Source organism: Schistocerca nitens, chromosome 2, assembly GCF_023898315.1.
Source record: "Schistocerca nitens isolate TAMUIC-IGC-003100 chromosome 2, iqSchNite1.1, whole genome shotgun sequence".
In the NCBI taxonomy this organism is placed as follows: Eukaryota; Metazoa; Arthropoda; class Insecta; order Orthoptera; family Acrididae; genus Schistocerca; species Schistocerca nitens.
Genome location: NC_064615.1, coordinates 17280076 through 17298239, shown reverse-complemented (window position 1 = coordinate 17298239; position 18164 = coordinate 17280076). Strand labels below are relative to the sequence as shown.

Sequence of the window (18164 nt, the reverse complement as noted above, 5' to 3'; positions counted from 1 at the left end):
GCTTCCCAGGATTTGCCTTTTGTATCCTTTCTCTTAGGATTGTTCCTGGTTCGATACATATATGATGAAGGGACTGATAACCTCGTTTTTTGGTCTCTTTAACTCCAGCAATCAACCAAGATTTCTTGATTTTCTCTCTGTCTTATTGTATCCTGGTTACAGTCGGGCTTCCCAGGATTTGCCTTTTGTATCCTTTCTCTGAGGATTGTTCCTGGTTCGATGCATATAGGATGAAGGGACTGATAACCTCGTTTTTTGGTCTCTTTAACTCCAGCAATCAACCAAGATTTCTTGATTTTCTCTCTGTCTTATTGTATCCTGGTTACAGTCGGGCTTCCCAGGATTTGCCTTTTGTATCCTTTCTCTGAGGATTGTTCCTGGTTCGATACATATAGGATGAAGGGACTGATGACCTCGCTTTTTGGTCTCTTTAACTCCAACAACCAACCAACGATCAATCAGCCAAGGCATCGCTGGAAAACTTGTGTCGTGGTGAATGGCGACTGTGGAGAAGAACTAACAACATCACGAAGTTTCATGCTCGCAGCTTCTTTTTTTTTTCCCTCGAGACTGCAAATGCAACAGTGCGCGAGATTTCTGGCGCAGAAAGGCGACGTCTCCGGCTAGAGGACAGAGCCGTGGGAAGCCCGCAGGGGGGATCAGCGAGCGAGGGTCAGCGTGCCGTGCCCCGCACGGCTCTCGGCTTTCGCAACAGCACTCAGCAGCGGAGCAGCGCGGAGGCATGACGCATCCAGCCAGAAGGTGAGCCGCATTACCAGGAAGGCGAGGCGTGCGTGCGTCCTGGGAGGTATTCGCCTTGTGTGGCTGCGTGTCTTACCCTAAGGCACTGATTCTGCCTCGACAGGCTTTAAGGACTACCGAACTCCATTCCAAGCATATTAAAGCCAATACAAATTACGGCAAACGACGACTAGAGAGTAATTGCCAAGGCCTTGACAGGCTGACAGTTTTTGTGATTTGTTTCCATGTAGTGTCGCAGGCTGCAGAACACGTTAACGCAGAATGATTGAAGTAACTCCCACGTTTACGAGGTGTTGATGCAAGATAGACCTTGTCAAGAATAATTTTCCACCCAAGGGGCATTTCATTTGGTTGCCCCACCCCCTTCCCCCACCACGGAGATTAGTTGCCTTTCCATCGGCTCTTCGTAAGACTTTACTCGTAACAGAAATAGAGTTCTAAATCTTATTCCAGTACAGTATATTAAAAGAAATGAAATGAAACGATAGGGTGACATCACTGGCTGAGATATCCCACCTGGGGTTCTTCAGCAGCGTGGTTCTAGTACTTCTATTTGACGCCACTTTGTCGACTTGTGTGTCGATGAGGATGGGATGAAATGATCTGGACGACACAAACACCCAGTGCTCGAGTAAACAAAGACCTCCAACCCAGCCGCGAATCGAACCCTTGATTATGCGAACTGGAGGAAGCGACGCTAATTACTTTTTTTCGCTTCACGAGTTTGCATGTCATCCTTGCCTAGGGACCATGTTAATCTTCTCTGCATTTTTCCGATTTTAGTGTCCGCAGCTCGTCGTCTTGCGGTAGCGTTCTCGCTTCCAGCGCACGGGGTCCCGGCTTCGATTCCCGGCGGGTCAGGGATTTTCTCTGCCTCGTGATGACTGGGTGTTGTGTGTCTTTCATCATCATTTCATCATCACTGCCTCGCAAGTCGCCGAAGGGGCGTCAGCTAAAAAGGCCTTGCAATACGGCGGCCGAATTTCCCCGCAGGGTCCTCCCGGCCAACAATGCCATACGATCATTTCATTTCATTTCCGATTTTAGTAAATGTCCCGCCTAGGCAAGTACTTTACTGCACCACGAATGATGGCGATCTGCTAAAAGAATGAACAATTAGTTTCCATTTAAGTCTGTTCCCCAGGCAGAAAGAACTAAACCTCTCGTGTTGTTCCTGCTGACTGGAAAGATGAAAATAAAAAATCTATAGCCTTCCTTTCTACTTTAATAATGCACCGATTTAATTTTCCAGTCCAAATCTTCTGACCTCTTAATGTTGTTGTTGTTGTCTTCAGTCCTAAGAGTGGTTTGATACAGTTCTCCATGCCACTCTATCCTATGCAAGCCTCTTGCCTCTGAGTGACTACTGCAACCTACATCCTTCTGACCCTACTTAGTGTGTTCATCTCCTCGTCTCCCTCTACGATTCTTACCCTCCACACTTCCCTCCAACACTTAATTTTTAAGTCCTCGATGTCTCATCAATACCTTCTGTTAGTCAAGTTGTGCCACAAATTTCTTTTCTCCCCAGTTCTGTTGTCTACGTCCTCATTACTTATGTGAGGTAGCCATGTAATCTTCTGTATTCTTCTATAGGACCACATTTCAAAAGCTTCTATTTTATTCTTTTCTAAACTGTTTATCATCTACGTTTCATTTCCATGGCTATGTGCCATACAAATGCTTTCAGAAAAGATTTCAAACATTTAAATTTGAATTCGATGTTAACAAATTTCCCAGCTTCAGAAGCGCTTTCTTTGCCGTTGCCAGCCCACGCTTTATAACCTCTCTACTTTGGCCATCATGAGTTATTTTGCTGTGCAAATAACAAAACTGAGCTAGTGCTTAAAGTGTCTCATTTCCCAATCTAATTCCTCAGAATCACGTGGTTTAATTCAACTTTATTTTATTCTATTATCCTTATTTTGCTATTGTTGATGTTCATCTTATATCCTCCTTTCAAGACAAAGTGCATTCCATTCAGCTGCTCTTCCAACTCCTGTGCTGTCGCTGACCGAATTACAGTGTCATCCACAAACCTCAAAGTTTTTATTTCTTTTCCCTGGGCTTTAATTCCTACTCCAAATCTTTTTTTCGTCTGCTTCACTGCTCGGTCAATGTACCGATTGAATAACATCACTCCCTTCTCAACCACTGCTTCCCTTTCTTGGCCTTCGACTCTTAAACTGCCGTCTGGTTTCTGCACAAGTTGCTCCATGTATTTTACCACTGCTGCCTTCAGAATTTAAGAGTATTCCAGTTAACATTTCAAACCCTTTCTGTAAGTCTACAATTGTTATAAACGGAAGTTTGCCTTTCCTTAACTTATCTTTTAAGTCAGTGTTGCCTCAGCTATTCCTATATTTCCCAAGAATCCAGACCTACCTTTTTCAAGGCCGGCTTCTACCAGACTTTTCTTTCTCCTGTAAAGAATTCGTGTAAGTATTTTGCAGCCATGACTTACTAAACTTGTCAGCACGCGCTTCCTTTTCAACTGGAATTGTTATATGCTTCTATGAGCCAAAGGGTATTTCGCGTGTCTCATACACACTGCTCACAAGATAAAAGTCTTTTGTAGTGGGTGGCTCTCCCAACGCTATCTGCAATTCTGACGGAACGTCGTATACACCCAGAGCCTTGTTTCGACTTAGGTCTTTCAGTACACTGACAAATTCTTCTCGCAATATCGTATCTCCCACGTCATGTTTACCTACATTCTCTTTAATTTCTAATATAATCTTCAAGTCTATCTCCCTTGTGTAGACAGTCTGTATGGTTCTTCCAGCTTTCAGCTGTCCCTTCCTTGCTGAGCACTGGTTTTCCCATCTGATCTCTTGATATTCATGCAGTTGTTTTTCTTTTTTCCAAAGGCCTCTTTAATTTTCCTGTGGGTGGTATCTACCTTCCCCTAACGACATGTGCCTCTATATCCTTACATTTGTCCTCCAGACATTCTTGCTTAGCCATTTCGCACCTCCCACCAGTCTTAATTTATACTTGTTTGTCTTCCTTTTCGCCTGCTTCGTTTGGTTCATTTTTATATTTCCTCCTTACATAGATCAAATTCAGTATCTCCTGTGATACCCAAGAATTTCTACTAGACATGTCTTTTTACCCATCTGACCCTCTCCTGCCTATACTATTTAATGTCTTAAAGCTACCCATTCATCTTCTATGGTAGTTCTATCTCCTGTTTTTGTCAATTATTGCTTAATGCTTCCTCTGAAAGCGAGGCCATCTTGGTTGATGTTGCAAAGGCAGACCAACCAGCCTCTGGTTCTTTCAGCTTGCCCGCGTCCTGTCTCCTACCTTTAAGGCAATGTCTTCATTTTTCATCAACATTTCATAACCACTAAATTGTAGTCAGAATGTACGCCTGCTTATCTGGATGGTAACATGCTTGCCTCCCATGCTACGGGACCGGGTTCGATTATCATCCAGGTAATAGATTTTTTCCACTTGTGGACTGGGTGTTTTCCTAATCATCATTTCATCATCATAACCGGCATGCAAGTCGCCCAATGTGGCGTCGACTGAAATAAGGCTCAGCGGCAGAACTTCCCCAGATGGGGCCTCCCAGCCAACAATGGCACACGCTCATTTCATTTGTTGTTAGAGTCAACATCTACCCGTGGAAACGTCGTACAGTTCCGAGAGCTCTGTCCTCCAGTTACGCAATCAATCTGAAACCTTCCGGTGTCACCACGTCTCTTCAACGTATACAAATTCCTTCCATGATTCTTAAACCACATATGACCAAAGATAAAATTATGCTCTGTACAAAATTCTACCAGGTGGCCTCCTCTTTCATTTCTTTCCCCCAGTCCACATTAACCTGCTATTTTTCCTTCTCTTCTTTTTCCTAATATCGAATTCCAATCCCCTGTTACAATTAAAATTTACTCTCCCTTAACTATCTGAGTAATTTCTTTTATCTCATCAAATATCTCTTCAATGTCTCCATCGATGGAGTCAGTTGACATTTAAACTTATGCTACAATTGTAGGTGCTGACTACTTGTCTGTTTTGGCCACGATAAAGCCATCAGTAGGCTGTTAATGGTAGCTTACCTGCATTCAGATTTTCTTATTTATTATTGAACCTACTTCTGCATTACCTCTGTTTGTTTTCGTATATGTAGCCCTGTATTCACCTGAACAGAATTCATGCCTCCAACCTTCACTAATTTCCCACTATATCTAATTTCAACCCATCCGTTTCCCTTTTTAAATTTTCTAACCTACATACCTGATTAAGGGATCTAACATTCCACATTCCAATCTTTAGAATGCCAGTTTTATTTCTCCTGATGACTACTTTCTCCTCAGTGGTCCCCATTTGGAGACCCAAGATTTATTAAACATATGCTAGAGCTGCATGTCCTTGGGAAAAATTACGGCTGTAATTTCGTCTTGTTTTCAGCATGGCACAGAACGTACAGCAAGGCTGTTTTCGTTAATGTTACAAAGCCAGATCAGTCAAGCATTTGGACTACTGAAAATGCTGCTGCCTCTCTTCAGGGACCACACGTTTGTCTGGCCTCTCAACAGAAATCCCTCCTACAGTACAGCTACCGTTATCGCTGAGCATGCAAGCCACCTCACCAACAATTCATGCCGAGCTCTTAAAATGTGTAGCATATTTCTATTCTTAGATTTCGTTTTCAGTAATCAGTTTTAAAGTGTACACTGGGGCTCATTAAAATCCTGTCCTTTTAATATAGCAAGTATCTTAATGAACTGCAGTGTAAATTTCAAACTGACTACAGAAAAACAAATCTAAGAATAAAAATATTCTACACATTTTAAGAAAGTTATCATTTTTTACTTATTTACAGGTTAACTTGAAATGATTCACATAGCACAGAAGAAAATCCTAACTTTTCGTGATGTTGCACAGATCTGCAGGAAGTATAGGGGATTTGAGGCAGATACCTGCGTGCATATGGATTCAGAAAGGTGCATTTTTATAAACTATGAAGGACTTTGTAGACTAAAGCCAAATATTCGAGACCCTATAGTATTCGCTATTTTTCATAGCTCGCTTCTTTGATTACACCCTATATGCTGATTGTAGAAATAAAAAATTGTACTAATAGAATTCAATTTTTTTTTGTAAAATTAAGAAATTTTCTATATACAAGGAACTAAGTTTGGCAATCAGTAAATGAATAATATCTTAACTTTATCAGTTATAATTAACTCTTGGTTTTGAGAAAGCCTCAGATAAGATAAAAAGACCTGTTTTGCTGGAAATATTAGAAATAAAACATTTTCCTAAACATCTTGTCAATACTATAAGCAATATATATGTAAATACAAAAATAATTACAAGTTCAGGTTTGAAAATGACAAGAAATTTTAATAAATCAGGGTGTTAGACAAGGATGTAGTCTGCACCTACTTTATTTCATTTATGTATAGAAGAATAAAGATGAAATACTCTAAAAAATGAAAATAGGAGCTAGTGTACCGATAAATAAGCTGCTATATGCTGATTGAACAACTGGAAGAACTTTAGAAATAAAAAGAAGAAAAGAAACACAAATGAAAGTCTATAAAGTTATGGCATATCTACTGTTGTATATGGTTCCAAATTGCAGACAGTAATAAGCAGCAGAGATGAAGTTAATGAGATTTGTAAGAGGCTGTAATGAAATGTATAAAATAAGGAATGAAACAATAAGATCAGATTTAAAAAATTGTTCAGTTAATGACAGGAGAGAAGAGAACAGAATGAAATGGAAGGATCATGTTGACAGAATGACAGAAAACAGATTGCCAAAAAAATAATGAATTATCGGCAGAATGGAAACAGAGAGAAGGCAGCCATCATTGGAGATGGACAGATGGATGGAAGATGCAGATTGGAACATGTGATTACAACATCTAATCCTTCGAAGGAGATGATGATGACAGTGATGATAGTTTCAGTCTCTCTGATGTATTTTTGTGAACTGTGTAACATCCACAAAATAAATTTTAGCTACAGTGCGACGAGAGGAAATTGTGCCTCTAACAGTTATAAACATTATTTACTCAACATATGAAAAAACAGTGAAAACGATGATAAATATTAATTATTTATATAATATTTTATGATGTAATTGGACATAACGGTGTGTATCATACAAAGATAATGATAATTGTAAGTTCCTTGCGTTTGTCTTCCTTTGTTTTTACCTTTTGTTGGTTGGCTTTTGTAGGTTCAGGACGCAAGACACATATCGAACTGAGGTCTGTTAAGAAATTGTAATTATTTGTTAATTATTACTTGAGAATAGAGTTCATTATTATTATAAATATGAGTGAATAATTATTTGTAACTTGAATTCCTCTCTCAGTAAGCATTATCTGTGTTAATTATTTCTTTCCGCTGCAAGGAGCGCAGCCATTGATGATAGCGATTTGTATCGCGTTTTTTGCCTATGTTTTCCTTAGAAAAAAATCAAATGTTTGCGTGATGAAGTACACAGTACGAAAGTAAAGTTTAATAAGCATTTCAAATATCCTATTTGCTCTAACAATAGAAAGTCTCTATCAATTGTCTGCCGCCATCTTAGCTATTATCTCAGCGGCAAATTCAAATTACGCAACTCTGCAGAGATAAATGCCGAAGGTAATAAAAATGTGTAAAAATAAATGTGCACCGGTGGTCCCGAACTCATTTTAATGAAAATAGTTCGAATGAGATTGGTTCTTTAAAAACAGTGCTCATAGCACGATCCTTATAACAAACTTTTTTAGCTGATGTATGGAGCCGAAATTAATTAGGCACGAGCTGCGAAGAATATCGTTTCAGGTAACATATGTCAGTGTTGTGTGCGGCTGATATTCGGTGGTTTTAATGATCATTTTGATGAAGATAACTGTTCCCATCATAATCAATAGTTGTATAGAATCTGTTGTATGAACTGTGATTTAGTGACACTTACACAACTTACATACAACACTTTAACATGACGTTAACTTGTAGTTCTTTAGCAGCTTGACCAAATCGTAAGCTGGGACAAAAATTATTTAGTAAGTAATGTATTAAAATAAGATTATCATTTTCATTTACAAATTAATAAAATACCAAACCATCGAATAACCCAGCGAACGCCACAACTGTTCATCATAATGACACAGTAAAAATACAGAGTAACTTCATAAAAGTGCTGGATGAACGGAGTTAGAATAATGTATCTGCATACAACAATAGCGTTCTACACATGGCCAGTTCGAGAACATTTTTCTACACAAGCAACTTATCATCTGAGGTCCTCCTCTTCCATCCTTTCCCTCGTACGTATCAACCCCTGTCAGTTTTCGCTTCTAACGGTGAAACATATTATATACAAATTTTTCACTTGGGTTCCCTGTCGTCTGTCTCATCTTGGCGCTCCAAAGACCATCACTAATTGTGATACAAGAATCATATTCGCACTTGAGAATCTGATGAAATTCCAGTTTTCATTGGGTGAGTGATCTGAAGCAAGAGCACCGATATCCAGGCTCAAAGGCGGACTGTAGATCTCACTCCTGACTTATAGGAAAAGGAAAAATATAGCCTAGTCAGGTGCTTTTATTTCAAGAAAATGAGTTAAAACTTGGTATTAAGCAGGTTTTTAACAGGGTCGGAACTGGAACTCTTTTATGACTACTTACAAGTAGCCATTCATATTCCAAAATATTTAAAATACTTCATACACCCCAGCTTGTCCCCCATTCAAACTATCATAGAGTCCCCTTGACCTAGAGCAGTGGTTCCCAACCTAGGAGTAATTACTCCCTGAGAGGTATAATGAAATTAAAGAGCTAAACGATTCGATTCTGTTTCAGCCACAAAACTAAATTATTTTCAAAAGATAATTACTACTGTTATTACAGTTTTGTTAGATTCTAATATTGATTATATAAGTTATAAATAGTTACTTTTTCTCAGTTAGTTGCATTAATGTGGTGGGGGTTATAGGTTTCTCACATAGTCAACACATTACACACACATATTGTGCTTCCTCCCATACATTGCTGATGGTAAAAGTGAGACAGATATGTAACAAATGCCAAATATCTCTAGAAAATGTGTTCTCCAAGTTGCAGATAGCACCTGCAGTAATCCAGAAATTGCTTCATTTCTTATTATGCTTATTCATTGCGGATATTTTAGAACCATGACTGTATATTGAGTGTAAATAAGTTATACGGAACTGCAACCAGTCACATTTTTGAATAATTACGTTTTATTCCATGAACCGGTTTTCGAACCTTTTCAGGTTCATCTTCAGATGGTTTCAGGAAGTTACGTCATTACTGGTAGTAGTATAATGCTGGGTGCTGGCTTGCGACAGTATAGGCGGCTTTTTCCGGTTAGTGTCCATCTGTCTGCCTACATTTTAATGTCAGGTAGTTATATAAGAACATACACTTCCACGCAAACTATATTAATTTACACTTTGTTCTGTGAACAAAATGTAAAAACAGTATATATTGTTGCTAGAACGTTTTGTTATGCTAAAGTCCTGCAAATAAAAGCATATTTATTGTACTTTTAAAAGGACATTAATTTTGTAGATCAATTTATTTAAAAATAGAGCCGATTTTCGAAAACAAGGAGTTTATTGTGTAAAGAAAAAAGCTAAAGAAATAATCGAAAATATAAAGATTGTAAACGACTAGAAACTTCACAACAAGAATTAGAGCGAATTATTTCCAGCATGACTATTGAAGTATATCAAGGAAAGACTACATATATTTTAAAATACAAAAATGTTGAAGATAGTTACTGTCCTAATTAATGGTTAGAAAAAAATTTTGAAATAAAAGTACATCTAAACTAAAGGTTAAAGTTAAATTAAATAGAATTAAAATAACATAAAATAAGAACAAATAAAGGTTGTGTTTATACTTTAATTTTTTATGACTATTTTAATTGTATCAAACTTTTTGGATAACTTAATTATTCTTTACAAAAATCTAACATTAATTTGGGATATTCTTTATTCACTCCTATGAAATATGTTATATATTTACAAATATGATAATCTCCAAAGAATATAAAAATAATGAATTATATTTTCACCTTCTGCAGAGTAAATATGATAAACATTTTGTCCTAAATAACTAAATAATAGCAGATCCCATTCCCTTGCTATAATTTCGTTTGTTATATAAATATATACATCTGTTTCCTAAGGTGTGACATCTTAAGGAATAACTGGTGCTTGCATTTATTTTAATTAAATTTATTTATACTAATTTTTTGTATCTATAAACGGAGGTAGATAAAAATATTTAGATTTTAGATCCACTTTGCAGGAATAAAATGCATTACCAATATACAAGAGAGAATTCAAATCATATACTAGATAAAGAGTCCCAAGTATCATGTTTGGATGTAATTTTACGTAAATTGGTTGTATAGAAATTACTGTTTACAACAAAGTAAAAGATGCATTTGTAGAATTAAAAGATTCATACAAAAGTAGTAGGCACTAATATATAAAAAAGATTCTTATGGCAAAAAACAATGATTCTGATTCTAGTGAAGAAAGCAAAATAGAAAAATTATAAATGTTCTAATGATGAATTTGTACAAGAAATACTGTAAAAGACTACAATTGTGGTCGAATGTACAAAAGAAAGATTTATTTCTATTTTTTGGTTAATTTGTAATACAATAATTCTTTTTAAAAATTAGACAACAAATTAAATATCTAAATTAAATAAAATTAAAATAGAAAAATATTTACAGGATGTTTTTGTTATTTTAGTCAAGGCAGTTTGTCAACTGGCAGTATCTTGCAGTAAACATGTTCTCCAATAGAGCACTTCACAATGCTTGGATTTCATAATAGCATTGTTGTGTCCACTTGTGAGGAAATTTTGGTGGTATCTTTTCTTTTATAAATGGGAAACTGTTACATTTGTAGTTCTTCATTTATTTTTTGGTATATGTCTTGTGTGAGGTATCAATATTGCACCAATGTATTTGGATCATATCTTGATGCATAGCCACTTTTCTACAATTTTTGGTGCTGGTTGCACGAATTCTGTCATGGAACATTATCTTTACATTGTCATTCTTTCTGACTAGTTTAATGTGGCTGCCAAGATTCCTCTGCTGTGATATGGGTATCGTCTCAGAATAGCACCTTCATAAACTCAATAATGTTTTATATAAACTCGAGTTATAGACTATGTCCTGCTCTACAAATTTTGTCCTCTCCAGCTCTCTATAGAAAGACGAAACTTACTGCCTGATGTAACGATTACTTAATGTGTGCTATTATGCAACAGTACTCAAGTATTGCAAGTGGTAGAGTATGGTAATGGAATGCAAGAATGGTGGTCAGGATGGGAAGCGTTAAAGGAAGGCCCACCAAATGCACAGTTTGTCCCCTAATTTGTTGAATTATATTGAAGAGAACATCCACTGTCGCAGCAACATACGAGGAAGAATCATCTCTTGGATTATTGTGTTCAGAGGCCCTTGACTGAATGAGAATAACCAACCCATTCCAAATCACATGCCACTTGTAGCCACCATCGTGCAGGGCTGAACTACAGAGACAGAAATATGGCTACCATCACTTTTCTATGAAATGCACATTTTACATCTTCATGTAATTCTTAAGCCCCTGCAAATACCAGACAAAATGAAAAATTAAACTAGGTGTGAATGGAAGCATGCTAGGGTGATCGTTATATACTAGTACCCTAAATAATCTGTTGACCTCTTCATTTAAAGTAAGAAAGTGAGCTATATAAAAGTCATCTTCATATAAATCTACACGACTACTCCCCAACTGACACAAGAGTTCCTGGCAGAGGGTCTGCCAGCCATCTTCAGATATTTCTCTACTGTTCTAGTTTTGAGCAGCACATAAGGAAAATGAACCCTTAAATTTTTCTCTGAAAGCTCTGATATGTTATTTTATGATGGTGATCATTTCTCACAATGCAAGTTGGAGCCACAAACTGTTTTTGAATTCGAAGAAAAAGTTGTGACTGAAATGCGGGGATAAGATCTCTCCACAAAGTCCAACGCTTTTATTTTAATTATTGCCATCCCCTTAATACAAGAACTGCCATTCTTTGAAATTTTTGGTATCCTCCCTCAACCCTGTCTGATATACTGTGCAGTAATACTCCTGAAGAGGATGGATAAGCAAGGTGTAGGGAATCTTTATAGCAGAACTGCTGCATCTTCCAATTGTTCTGCCAGTACATCCTCATCTTTGAATCGCTTTCCTCACAACAATATCTATGCGATCAATCCATTTAAAGTTATTCATAACTGTAATCTCAAAGTATTTTGATGAATTAAAAGGTTTCAGATTTGTTTTTTCGTATAACCAATATTTAATGGATTCCTTTTATTACTCATTTAGATGACCTCACACTTTTCCTTATTTATGGTCACATTCTAAATCATGCAGATATCCTGTCTGAATCATTGAGCAATTGGTTTTAATCTACTGATGACTTTATTAGACAGTAAATGACAGCTTCATTTGCAAACTATCTAAGAGGACTGTTCACATTGTCTCCTAAGTCGTTTATATGATTTAGGAATAGCAGAAGGCCCATAACACTTCCTAAGGGAATGGGAGACATAACTTCCATTTTACTCTATGATTGTCTGTCATTTACTATGAGCTGTGGCTACTGATTAGGAGCCGCTTCTGACAAACGATTTCGAAAGCCATCTGGAAATTAATAAATATGGAATCAGTTTCATATCCCTTGTTGATAGCACCCATTGCCTTGAGGAAATAAAGAGTTAGTTGTGGTACACAAGAATGATATTTTCTGTATTCATTCTATGAGTCAACAGATTGGTTCCTCCAAGGTTAGTTAGCTAGTTACTTAGGTGTTTGTTGAATAGCTCTTCTAAACGATTCCTTTATTGAAATGATTTGGAATGAGTCAGTTTATGGGATGTGTGTACAGGAGTAGTGTTAACATTAATGAGCACATTATCATTTGATTCCTCCTTATGCAATGCAACCAGATTTTAAGGGGGAAATTCTTCAGTGGATCGAAGGAGTTGTCCAGGAGAAATGATTTTCAATTAGATTGAAAACTTGCATTGCTACCTATCAGACATTTCATGTTATTGGAGAAATGATCAAAAATTTTTATTGTGCTTATCAAACCCTCTATTAGCCCCTGACAGCTTTAACATCGGTTAATAAATGTCATTTTTCCCTACATTGATGTGGCTATGTACACCACTGTTCTGAAATTGTGATGGGTTATTTACAACGATTTCTAATAGTGGGTATATGATGGCGCAGTTAGGATGCCTAGCTCCTTGAAGAAGTAACTACATGATGTCTGTGGATGAATACCACATATAATTCTTACAGCTAGCTTTTGTGTAGTCAGTATTTTCTTTATTCTGTACGACATTATTGAGTGGAAAATATGCAAAATACGTCAAGAGGTTGATACTTTTTCCCAAAATTAGCAATTATACTAAGAGGAAAAATAGCTGAACTTAATTTTGTGTGGACCTTAGTAATATGTGTCTTCCAGTTCAAATTTTCATTGATATGTACATACTAACAATTGGAGCATTCTCTACTATTTACTGACTCCTGCTCATGTGCTATAGCAACAGTTGTTATGACTATTTTTTGGACAGAACTGAATGTAGTGCGTTTCTGCTAAATATAGGGAGAGTCCGTTTTCAGAGAACCACATTCCTTGAAAATACCATTTACTAACTTTTCGGTTGCTTTCTCGCTAATGGCATTTATTATAACACTAATATTGTCTACAAAAAGTACCTGATTTTCTTATAGAACGCTATGTGGAAGGTCGTTCACATATATAAGGAATAAGAGTGGACCTAAAATTGAACCCTGTGGGACTCCCTTTGTGATTTAATTTTATACCAGTACATAAAATTTTCTCCCTTTTTGTCATTGTCTGAATTATATAGCACAACCTTTTACATCCTGTTTGTGAAGTATGACTGAAACCAGCAGTGTGTAAAGCCATCAATTTCAGAAAACTAGAGCTTCTTTAAGAGAGTGTTATGATCTGCTTAATCGATGGCCGTGGAGAGATCACAGGAAAATACCAGCTGCCGACATATTATTATTTACTTTTATTTTTATTATTAGAATTCAAATATTCTAAGACAGTAAACTATGTTCCAAAATCCTGATGCAAATTGATGTCAGTGATATAGTCTTCATCAGATTACTCAGATTTCCTTTACTGAGCCCTGATGTGACCTGTGCCACTTTCATCGTTCTAGCGATTGTATATAGTTGCTAAGTATTCTTTTATTGTCAGTGTACTCTAAAAGGAACCTAATTCATATGTTATCTGGCCTGGAAGACTTCCTTTTATTAAGCAGCATCTCCACAGTGAGGGTATCTACTAAGTTACTCGTGTTGACAGCTGTTCCTGATTGTAATTCTGGAATATTTACTTTGTCTTCTCCGGTGAAGAAATTCCGGAAAACTATGTTTAATAACTCCACTGTAGTGGCGTTGTCACCGGGAATATTACAACCGCTTTCGCGGAGTGTGCCTGGTAGCTGGTGTACTGTAAGTAGGACCAAAATGTATCTGGATTCTCCGTCTGATTTAGAGACAGAGTTCCGTCGTGGAAGCTATCAAAAGTATATCGCATTGAAGTCCGCAACAATTTTCCAGCTTAGGTAAAACACTGCCACCACTGGAGCTTTTGTGTTCTTTTAAATTTGCCACGATTTATTCGTTGCTACTGCAATATAGTTCTGTCCTTCTTTGTGTACCAAGAGTAATCAGTACCATATTTTATTAATTTATTCGGTATGAAACTCTCAATCGCCGCCGATACTATTTCTCTGAATTTAAGCCACATCTGGTCTACATATGATCATCCATTTACATCTACGTGTTTACTCTGCTATTCACAATAAAGTGCCTGGCAGAGGGTTCAGTGAACCACCTTCATGCTGTCTCTCTACCGTTACACTCTTAACGGCACGCGGGAAAAACGAGCACTTAAATTTTTCTGTGCGAGTCCTGATTTCTCTTATTTTATCGTGATGATCATTTCTCCCTATGTAGGTGGGTGCCAAAAGAATGTTTTCGCAATCGGAGGAGAAAACGTGATTGAAATTTCATGAGAAGATCTCGTCGCAACGAAAAACGCCTTTGTTTTAATGATTGCCACTCCAATTCAAGTATCATGTCTGTGACACTATCTCCCCTATTTTGCGATAATACAAAACAAGCTGCCCTTCTTTGTACTTTTTCGATGACATCCGTCAGTCCCACCTGATGCGGATCCCACACCGCACAGCAGTACTCCAGAATACAGCGGACACGCGTAGTGTAAGCAGTTTCTTTGGTAGACCTGTTGCACCTTCTAAGTGTTCTGCCAATGAATCGCAGTCTTTGGTTTGCTCTATCCACAATATTATCTATGTGATCGTTCCAATTTAGGTTATTTGCAATTGTAATCCCTAAGTATTTAGTTGAATTTACATCCCTCGCTTAATAGAAATTTAGCTGATTTCTTTTAGTATTCATGTTAATAACTTCACACTTTTCCTTATTCAGGGTCAATTGCCACTTTTCGCACCATACAGGCATCTTATCTAAATCATTTTGCAAGTCGTTTTGATCATCTGATGACTTAAAAAAACGGTAAATGACAGCATCATCTGCAAACAATCTACGACGGCTACTCAGATTGTCTCCTATGTCGTTAATATAGATCAGGAACAATAGAGGGCCTATAACACTTCCTTGGGGAACGCCGGATATTACTTCTGTTTTCCTCGATGACTTTCCGTCTGTTACTACGAACTGTGACCTTTCTGACAGGAAATCACGAATCCAGTCGCACAACTGAGGCGATACTCCGTAGGCACGCAGTTTGGTTAGAAGACGCTTGTGGGGAACGATGTCGAAAGCCTTCTGGAAATCTAAAAATATCGAATCAATTTGACATCCCCTGTCGATAGCACTCATTACTTCGTGAGTATAAAGAGCTAGTTGTGTTGCACGAGAACGATATTTTCGAAATCCGTCCTGACTATATGTCAATAAATCGTTTTCTTCGAGCTACTTCGTAATGTTCGAATACAGTATATATGTTTTAAAACCCTACTGCAAATCGACCCTAGTGATATAGGCCTGTAATTGAGCGGATTACTCCTACTTCCCTTTTTGGGTATTGGTGTGACTTGAGCAATTTTCCAGTCTTTAGGTACGGATCTTTCTGTGAGCGAGTGGTTGTATATTATTGCTAAATATGGAGCTCTTTTATTTGAGAGGAACATGACTGGTATACAATGTGGACCGGAGGCCTTGCCTTTATTTAGTGATTTAAACTGCTTTGTTACACCGAGGATATCGACCTCTATGTTTCTCATCTTAGGAGTTGTTCTTGATTGGAATTCAGGAATATTTTCTTTGTGTTCTTTGGTGAAGCAGTTTCGGGAAACCGTGTTTAACAACTCTGCTTTAGTGGCACTGTCACCAGTGACTTCACCGTTGTCATTGCACTGTGAAGGTATTGATTGCGTCTTGCCACTGGTGTGCTTTATGTATGACCAGAATCTCTTTGGGTTTTCTGCCAGATTTCGAGACAGAATGTCGTTGTGGAAATTATTAAAAGCATCTCGCATTGAAGTAGGCGCTATATTTCGAACTTCCGTAAAACTTTGCCAATCTTGGGGATTTTGCTTTCTTTTAAATTTGGCATGCTTTTTTCGTTGCATCTGCAACAAAGATCTGGCCCGTTATGTGTACCATGGGGGATCAGTACCATCACTTATTAATTTATGTGGTATATATCTCTAAATCGCTGTTGATACTATCTCTTTGAAAACATTCCACATCTTTTCTACACTTACATGATCAGATCGGAAGGAGTAAAGACTGTCTCTTAAAAAGGCGTTAAGAGCATTTTTATCAGCTTTTTTAAATAGATATACTTTGCGTTTCTTTTTGATGGTTGTAGAGGTTACGGTATCAGCCTAGCAGCAACTGCCTTGTGGTCGTTAATCCCTGTATTCGTCACAACACTCGCTATTTGTCCAGGATTATTTGTTGCTGAAATGTCAAGAATGCTTTCGCAACCATTTACGCTTCGAGTGGGCTCATGAACTAATTGTTCAAAATAATTTTCTGAGAAAGAGTTCAGTACAATTTCGGATGATGTTTTATGCCTGCCGCCGGCTTTAAATGTGTAATTTTTCCAGCATATCGAGGGTAGATTGAACTCACCACCGACTATAATTGTATGAGCGGGGTACTTATTTGAAATGAGACTCAAGTTTTCTCTGAACTGTTCAGCAACTATGTCTTCTGAGTTGGTTCGGTAAAACGATCCAGTTAATAGTTTAGTCCGATTGTCAGGTATAACCTCTACCCATACTATTTCACAGGAACTATCTGCTTCAATTTCGCTACAAGGCAAACTACCTCTGACAGCAATAAATACTCCACCACCAACTGTATTTAATCTATCCTTCCTGAACACTGTTAGATCGGTTGAAAAAATTTCGGCTGAACTTATTTCCAGCTTTAGCTAGCTCTATATTTGAGTGCTTTCTATCAGGGCTTGGAGCTCTGGTTCTTTTCCAACACGGCTACGACATTTTACTACAACAATACCAATCTTACTGTGTTTTACCCTCCCACTTTTAGACTGACGCCCCTTCTGTGGTTCCCTGAGACACTCTAACCTATAAAACTGCCCAGTCCCTTCCACACAGCCCCCGCTACCCGCGTAGCCACCTCCTGTGTGTAGTGGACTCCTGACCTATTAAGCAGAACCCGGAAACCCACCACCCGATGGCGCAAGTCAAGGAATCTGCAGCCTACACTGTCACAGAATCGCCTGAGCCTCTGATTCAGACTCTCCACTCGGACTTTGCACCAAAGGACCACAGTCGGTTCTATCGACGATGCTGCAGATGGTGAGTACCGCCTTCATCTCTGAATTAAGACTGGCAGTCTTTACCATTTCCGCTAGCCGCCCGAAACCAGACAGAATCTGCCCCGATTCAAAGCGACACACGTCATTTGTACCGACATGAGCCACCACATGCAGTTGGCCGCACTCTGTACTCTTCATAGCATCCGGAAGCACCCTTTCCACATCCGGAATGACTCCCCCTGGAATGCACACGGAGTGCATACAGGCTTCCTTGCCCACCTTGGCAGCCATGTTTCTAAGGGGCCCCATTACGTGCCTAACGTTGGAGCTCCCAACTACTAACTAACCCATGCTCTGTGAATGCCCAGACTTTGCGGGCCGAGAAGCTTCCTCTAGAACAGGGTGCACGACTGCATCCGGCTCAGAGACATCGTCATCCACAGATAACGCCTGAAACCTGTTCGTCAAACGAACCGGGGAGGCCCTACAATCGGCCCCTCGGAAAGTTTTTCGCTGCCTGTC

At 38.3% G+C, this 18164-nt stretch overlaps 1 non-coding gene across 1 annotated transcript; it reads right to left on the bottom strand.

The window, feature by feature from the left end:
• Positions 1-1462: 1462 nt before the first annotated feature.
• Positions 1463-1567, bottom strand: LOC126237744 (U6 spliceosomal RNA). The gene has a single exon (XR_007545196.1). It is a non-coding gene; the product is annotated as a U6 spliceosomal RNA (small nuclear RNA).
• Between the last annotated feature and the right edge of the window lie 16597 nt (positions 1568-18164).